Genomic DNA, 8,441 nt, shown 5'->3' on the forward strand with positions numbered 1-8,441 from the left:
AAGGTGCCAGCTTTTCCGCATCTACTTTGTAGGTAGAGGCGACGTATTTCTTGATGGCTTGCAGTGATGAGCCGCCCCTTTCCTTGAGGCTCTTGATCGCAGAGGCCACCATTTCAGATGTGCGCGGGTGCGCGGGCTTGGCTCGTGGCTTCTTCGACGCAGCCTTGCCTTTCTTCGGGGAAGCTGCCTGTGATGGGGCAACAGCTGGTGCTGCAGTCGCTGCTGCGGTATCTGCCATGACGAGACTGATCCTACAGAATGCAAGAGCAAAGTGAAAATAAAATTTTTCTCTCTGCAAATATCTGGTTACCCAATTTTCTGGTTGCGGACGGTTCAGAAAATTCTCGATGCCTTGCTCACGTAGGGAGCAGCGCACTTTGGACAGCGAAAGTAATGTAGGGCTTCTTTAGCACTGATTTTTCAATGTTTTCTAAATGTCAGCAGTCTACGATGACATAATGGGCAGTTCCACTAATAGTGTAATTTTTTTATGGCAGCTGCACTGTTTAATTTGCACTGCGAGCTGTTTAAATTTACTGCTACACCAAACAGGGAACTTTTCATTTGCAGATGTTATTCAAGGAATCAAATACGTAATTTGTGCTGGAATCACTTGAAAATGGTTAAATTAACTTAGGTATACTTTAGTGTATAGTATGCTGAAAATGTGGAGATAATTTCATGAAGGCTGTTTGCTGTGGAAGCACTAGCAAATCACCTTGTTCAGTGCCACCTGGAATGGCTTTCTTCGTGCACCTCCAAGGATGATGTGATTATTATTGTGAGTAAATTTTGTTTACATTTTCATTGTGTGAATAATAAAACTTTTAACTGTACACACAACAAGCATTTCACTTGGATCTGATGCATTCTCAAGAGTGCAGTTTCTGTTTAGCTTTTAAAACTGGCTGCCCTTCAATTCACTCAAGGTGCAGATGCAAGTTGCTGATGAAGTATTCCACACACATGCTACATTGGAGAAATATTTTAATAAAAATTAAAACTCTTGCAGGATTTCGAATAAAAACTATCCTATTTATCCCTTCTATGTTTTGGTACTGCGAAATTGAGAGAGGTAAGTAAGTTGTGAGGTTATTTTTACTTGCTTGCATGTGAGGTTAGCAGAGCAAAAATATTTTTGAAATTGCAGATACATGGTCACTTTATTTCGTTGCAAACATTTATAAGCTCGTAATCTTATTTAAAGTCTCCATACTTAATGCGTTTGGAAAACCTTCTTTCTCTCAATTTTACAATGGAACAAAATTTTACTTGTATGTGTACATTAATTCCATCTCTAAATGATGTAGGTTTACGCACCGAGATCAGGTACATTGTAGAGAGAAAAACACACGAGTACCTGCTTATTTTGAAGTTTTAATGAGTATATTAAAAAAAAAAAAAAACGATAAAAATATAATTGAAAAAGTATATTATTCACGTATTTTTGAGGATGAGGGGAGGGGGTGTTTTTGTCCGATGGTCGTTTATCTTTAAAGAAATTTCCGTTGGACCTGTGCGTTCTTGCTCTGCCAATTCTCGAAAAATGAAATATTTTAAGTCGTCTTTTATGTGCTAACTTCATTATATTTGGCTGCATTCGTATTTTTATTAGTTTTGAAACATTCATGTCACGGAAAATAATCATAAACCAGGACAAAAACGTTTTGACTAAATGTTCTAGGTTGGTTGTAAAACATTTTCTTATTTTATTTCACATCGGAAACATCTGTTAAGTTGTAAGCTTTGTAATGAATGCGACAGTCACTTGTTCGCTGAAGTGTTTGTTTAAGAAATTAGTATTGTAAATTTGTTTATGGTCTTGTTAAATGAAATTTTAAGTGAAATCATTTGGGAAAACAGAGGCTACAGGAATTTTCAACACAACTTGATGACCGACGTTGTGACTAGTGTGGGAGTGTGTGCTCGTGTAAATATCAATTTTTCTTACTCCTCGTGCCGGTCAACAGGAAAACAGCGAGTGTGTTATCTCATCGCGGGCGTGTGATTGCGTGTGGTAAATTGTGCTAGGTTAATTACCGCAAAACTCCACTGTGTGCAAATATGTAGTGTGTCGCTGTATGCAAATATTTGGTATGTCTTTTTTTTTTTTTTTTTTTTTTCAGGCAATACACACTTTGAATTTTACACAATTTCGATGCTGCAACCTAAGTGTATACATGCGAATAGGATTGCTTAAATGAAAAAGTAAAGTAGGAGGTAAGTGCAAATGTTTCCAGGAGGTTATGCACACACAATCTATTTTATGAATTAATAGTTATTATCTAAGAAAATGATAGAAGATTATAAATAATGTGTGCAGAATAATACAGAATTTGCATGTTACACAAAAAAAAAATATATATATATTCCAAATATTGTTAGCAAAATGCACCTAGATTAGTGAGCTGGATTTTTTTTTTTTTTTGTATTTTTGTTCTGTTGATCCCACGTGGAGTCAAGGCTCCGGGATATAGAACATGTATGTGCAGACAATTAATATTTACATGATGCAAGTTACCAAGAAAAAAAATTTCAAAAAAAAAAAATACATAACATGTTACACAATTTAACTTTATGCAAAACATGAAGCAGCTGTTATCACAAGTCCATTCAACAAATTAACAGTTCAATTTCTCTATTATCAATCAAATTAAAGAATAGCTTCAGAGGGTAGGTAGGATATTCTAGAAGAATTTTTTTTACTGTTTTTTTTTTTAATACTGGTAAATTGTTTTAGTTATTTTCTGTGATATTAAGTTGTAAAGTTTTACTCCCAAGTAATTTAGTCCATTTTCAAATCGCCTAGTGTTATGTTCAACTATCCTCAATTTACTAGCATTTCTGGTGTTATACCTATGTGCGAATATCTAAAAAAAAAAAAAAAAAAAAAAATAATAATTTTTTTTTTCTTCTTTTTCTTAAGAATGAATAAAAAGTTTCTAGAACGTATTCATTTATGGCAGTCAGGACTTTAAGTTTTTTGAATTTTGGTCTGCAGTTAGATGATTTTTTATCTTTTGTTATTATTCTAATAGCTCCTTTTTTTTTTTTTTTTTCCCCCAATGTTATATGGCAGAAAGAGTAGAGCTATGGCTACTGTGACATCATGCATTGATGGGAAGGTTATTGTTGGATAACAAAAATTTAGATGATATAATTTTTATTTTTTTCCATACACAACACATTGCAGGTACAATTTTACAGGTTACAGCTGTACCACCTCTAGTATTGCTGCCGACCATCCAACAAATGAGCACACTAAACAGGCATTGATGACATTGTTATCAACGTCTTTTTGAATCTCTCATTATTATACATAACTGCCCACTGAAACAGAGAAACTTCAAAATAGGTGTGTGTGTGTGTGTTTATATATATATATATATATATATATATATATATACATATATACATACATACATACATACATACATACATACATATACACTTATATATTTATTTTTTCACTTTGAATTTTGTATGAGGTATACACATGCAAAGATTCACAGCTACTGGGTGGGTGAGTGAGTGAGTGAGTGAGTGAGTGATTGATTGATTGATTGATTGATTGATTGATTGATTGAGAGAGAGTGAGTGTGTGTGTTAGGGGGGGGGGAAATGTGGTGATTGTGGGGGAAAAAAAAATTTAAAATTGAAATTTTTAAAAAAAAAATTTTTTTCTGTAGGGTGCAAAATAGTAGTGCCAACGGCACGTGGTGTTCCCAAGCGGTCACCCATCTAAGTACTAACCACGCTCGACGATGCTTAACTTCGGTGATCGGACGAGAACCGGTGTGTTCATCGTGATATGGCCGTTGGCAATGATATAGATGTTTTTTTTTTGCAGTTTGTATTTGCCACTCGAAATAGCTATACCAGGTGTGATTGTTACAAACAACAGGAGAAATCGTGTAATGAACACTCTTTTACTTCCCCCCCCCCCTCCCCACACACAACACCCACCACCCTCACCATCCCAACCACCAAAGCCCTCTTCAAAATACACTCTCACACACACACACAAACCCACACTCTATAACTGATGAACATTACCATAACTTCTTAAAGCCATTAGATAATATTTAACTCAAGAAAGGTATTGTGATATGTTTAAAGAAAGAAAGGTGAAACCTTTAACTTTACCAGCAGGTATTAGTATCACTGAGGTATCTTCTAGGTTGTAGCAGCAATAGTAGTAATAATAATAAAATTAAATAAGGTAATAAAAAAGAAAAGTTATACATGTGATCAAATCATGAATGTATAAAACTGGAATGAATTTAAATTTTTTTTATTTTTCTTCATAGGCTGTTTTGAAATTGATGAGTAAGTGCCTCTTCTTTTAAATTTTTTAATGCTGAAAACTGTTACATAAGAGATGAATGTTTAGAAAATTTAAAAAAAAAAAAGCTAGCCCAGCCCCCTCCCCCCCTCACACAAAATCCAAACAAAAAAAAAACACCCTCCTTCAAAACATCACATAATCATCCAGCCAGCAGTGCAGACGAGAAATTTGCACTCGGGGCCGCCATTTTGACGATAAATTCTTGCATGGCACACCAAAGGTAGGAAAGAATTTAAAAAAATAAAAATAATGGGCGAGCACCCTCGCGTCTGCCTGTAGAAAATGAAGTTAAAAGTAACATAACCTAAAGACAGGCACACACTAGGGTGCTCCCAGGCGGTTGAGAAATTTTTTCCCGCCAAAAGACTTATATATATTATTTATTTTACTGTTTTTGGCAGGGGGCTATGTCGGTCTGTGTGCAAAGTAGTTCCTACTCCCGCCGCCAGGAGCGCGCGCGGTGGGTAGCGATGTTGTTTTTTCTGCTTTCATTTGTTTATTATTTAGAGGGTTAATGCTATGTAAATGTACGCAAGTTTGGTTATGTGTCGGTAGTTGTGCGAGATTTAATTTCCGAAACGAAATTTGACTTTCATCGGCCTGCATTTCTCACTTATTCGGAAAATACATGTGTGTTTATGTATGTATAATAATCGAGTGATTTTGTAATAATTTGGAAGTTTTGTTTGCGTGTGCGATGTGGGGAAGAAAAGGTGTGCACACGAGTCCTAGGGCTATATTTTTTTTTATTGCGAAATATTTACTTCATGTGGTGAAAAATTTTAAATTATTTGTGATGCAAGTGAAATTTTTTTTTTTTTTCAGTTGGGTGATGTGTTTGTCCTCGTTTGTGTGCAAGGAAGCAAACATGCTGAAGGTAAGGGGCCATAAATGACACTTTAAAATATTAGTTTACCATTAATTTTGGTTAAATATTAAATTGCCATATAAGTAAAATCATGTCAACTGTTGTATTCCACCCAGTATAAGCTGTTAGTAATGGGTACTTAATATAAATAGAATAAATGTAAGCATTTTCGTCTGCATGAAAATTCACTTTTTTTTTGGATCCATTTGTACTGTGGGTAGTTAAATAGTACATTATGTTGTTTTTACTTCGAAGTACAAAACATCTTGTGCATGATTGCAAATTCAAACGCAGTTAAGCATAATATGAATTCGAATTATGTGTGTGTGTGTGTGTATATATATATTTTTTTTCAGTTTTTTTTTTTTTTTTTTTTTTTTTTTTTTTTTTTACTGTGTCCAGTTTTAGCACAAATGGAATTATTTTCAAAGTGAATCGATGCAACTGGTCTTTGCCATTAATATTGATATATGATCTAACTAAATTAAATAGAAAGGATTTTTTTATTTATTTTTTTATATATATAAATATATTTGTAGCAATGTACTAATGACCACAGAAGTAAGCAAAAAAAAAAAATATATATATATATATCTCAGCCAGTAAACCATGCGTCTTAAAGACTTTTTTTAATGAAAATATTTCTGCCTTGGTTAAGCTTACATTTACTATCATATGGATTGAGGGAATTGTAGAACAGCAGCAGAAGCATTTCCTTTCATGATCATGTTCTTGGTCCTGAAAAGGACCGTTTATGTAAGCATGTGCACACCAGACCTGCTCACTTGGAGCTGGTGTATTTGGTGACAGCCTTGGTGCCCTCGCTGACAGCGTGCTTGGCCAGCTCCCCGGGCAGCAGCAGTCTCACGGCCGTCTGTATCTCGCGGCTGGTGATGGTGGAGCGCTTGTTGTAGTGGGCGAGGCGGCTGGCCTCTGCCGCGATGCGCTCGAAAATGTCGTTCACGAAACTGTTCATGATGCTCATGGCCTTAGATGATATGCCAGTGTCCGGATGAACTTGCTTCAACACTTTGTAGATGTAGATTGCGTAGCTTTCCTTCCTCTTGCGCTTCTTTTTCTTGTCGCCCTTCGAGATGTTTTTCTGGGCCTTGCCCGCCTTTTTGGCTGCCTTACCGCTCGTCTTGGGGGGCATCGTAGGTCTGAGCTGTGCCGCTGTCGCTAGATGAGTGAGACGGGAACTGAATTTTTTTCGTGAAAAGTTTTCTTGGCTTCTTGTTGCGCGACCAATCGGAGCGCTCCGCGGCTCGTGATTGGTCGCGCTCCGCGGAGGGACGTGTAACAAAAGTAATTTCCAGCGGCCGGGGCGCCACTTTCTCGTAGGTTGCGGACCAGTGTACAGCCTATAACTCAACATGTCTGGCAGAGGAAAAGGAGGAAAGGTTAAGGGGAAATCCAAGACTCGCCTCGGCAGTAGTGTTTGCGATCGCTCCAGTGTTCTTGCCTCGTTTCGGTGTTTGTGGTTTCAGTTCGCCATCGAAGTGGTGTTTTTTGTGTTCTGTATTCATTTGTGCACCTGCACAAACGTTTGTGAGTGTCGGCGCGGCGTCGTTTAATTTTAATCAGTGTTTCTGTTCACTTGTCCTTATGTAAACAATCTTGGATACTTTCGATTAATCGATTGGGCCTGGACTCGCCTTTCGATTGTGTGGTCCCAATTATTATTTTTGTGGTCCCAATTATGTGGTCCCGATTTTCTGCACCATAAATTTGGGGTCCCAACTGGAAATGGACAGCGACGTGGTTCCTGCCTCTCCGAACGCCATTGTGGTGGACCATCAGTCTCTTGCGGCCCCGCCATCCTTGCCGCCGCCGCCTGTCATGCCTGGTAAGCACTGGGCCGCAGCGGGCGGGCACCGCTCCAACGTCATCTCGTCCTCCTCAGACTCGGAGGCTGACGTTCTCTCGGCCGAACCCTCTTCGCAAGGTGCTGCCGACCGCCGCAACAGCAAGTACAGCAAGGACGCTGCCAAGGCGATGGTTCGGCGCCAATACTTTGCGGGCCCTCGCCCTGATGGGGTTGGTGGCAGCACACCATCTTCTCGTGCCATCTCCCGGGCTGACACCAGGGAACACCGCCGCCAACAGCAGGCGGAGGTTCTCCACACGAAGCGGCAGGCGGATGCGCATGTGGCGGCCATCATTGACGCTGTCGCGGCGGGGGTGGAACGCCCCTGGTCGCATGGCCGCACGCCTTCCTGGCCTAATGATCTTCACCGCATTGACGCGGAGGAGGTGGCGGATGCTGGTGGGGGGCCCGCCTCCCGCTCTGCCTCCCAGCCGGACATCCATCTTATTCGGCAGGTCGAGGAGACCTGGCGTGGGCTGTCCTCAGGATCGCTGTCTGCCCCCCGACCGGTACCCACCGTTTCCAGCTGCCACACGCCTCGGAGTGCGGCGACGGCTACCACCACGTCCACTGTGATGACCACCACCTCGGTCGCCATCTGCGCCGTGTCGGGGGGCCGCCCGCCGGCCCTGCTTTCCCCTTTGGTTGCTGACGCTGATCCCCCATTTCAAGCCGTCGGGGCAGCGGAGCCCCATCTGGGCCTTTCTCCTGCCGACCCCCGGGCCCCACCTGACCCAGTGCCCCGCCGTCCGGCTGCCGGGGTGGTTGCGGCGCCACCGGTGTCTTCGTGCGCCACCTCTTCGGCTCCGCGCACCCCAGTGGTGCCCCCAGGTGGTCCGGCCTCTGCTGAGCCACGCGTCAAGCGTATTCCACCCATCGTTGTGGCCACCCGCCTCACCGCCGATGCACTGCGGGGCAACCGCGAGTTGCGCCGTAAACTTCAAGGGGACTTTACGGTGGACTACCTGCGGGGGTACCCACGGTACCACCCCACCTCTCTTCAAGACAGGGCGGTGCTCATGGAGTATTTCCGCACCCATGGGATCCAGTGCCATACTTTCCCGGTGGCAGGCCGCGCCAAACCGAAGTTAGTCCTGGCTGGTCTGCCCCCCACTGCCGCGGAGGCGTCGGTGTGGGAGGAGCTGGCTGAGGAGGGCGTCCGCCCGGACTCCCTCCGTCGCCTGACGCCGGACTGGGCGGCGGACCGCGGTGTAATCCGGTTCCTCCTTGTCTTTCCGGATGCCGCTCAGCTGGCGAAGGCCCGCGCCCTGAGACACCTGGCTGGGCTCCGCATTCAGTGGGAGGAGTTTCGGGGTGGATCCCGCCCCCTCCAATGCCACAACTGCCAGCGGTGGGGG

The 8,441-nt window shown here is 42.1% G+C and overlaps 1 non-coding gene across 1 annotated transcript; it reads right to left on the minus strand.

Annotated features, from left to right (window-relative positions):
* Positions 1–3,704: 3,704 nt before the first annotated feature.
* LOC134543828 (5S ribosomal RNA) lies at positions 3,705–3,823 on the minus strand. The gene has a single exon (XR_010077277.1). It is a non-coding gene; the product is annotated as a 5S ribosomal RNA (ribosomal RNA).
* Between the last annotated feature and the right edge of the window lie 4,618 nt (positions 3,824–8,441).

Source organism: Bacillus rossius, unplaced genomic scaffold (assembly GCF_032445375.1).
Source record: "Bacillus rossius redtenbacheri isolate Brsri unplaced genomic scaffold, Brsri_v3 Brsri_v3_scf22, whole genome shotgun sequence".
NCBI classification, from domain to species: domain Eukaryota; kingdom Metazoa; phylum Arthropoda; class Insecta; order Phasmatodea; family Bacillidae; genus Bacillus; species Bacillus rossius.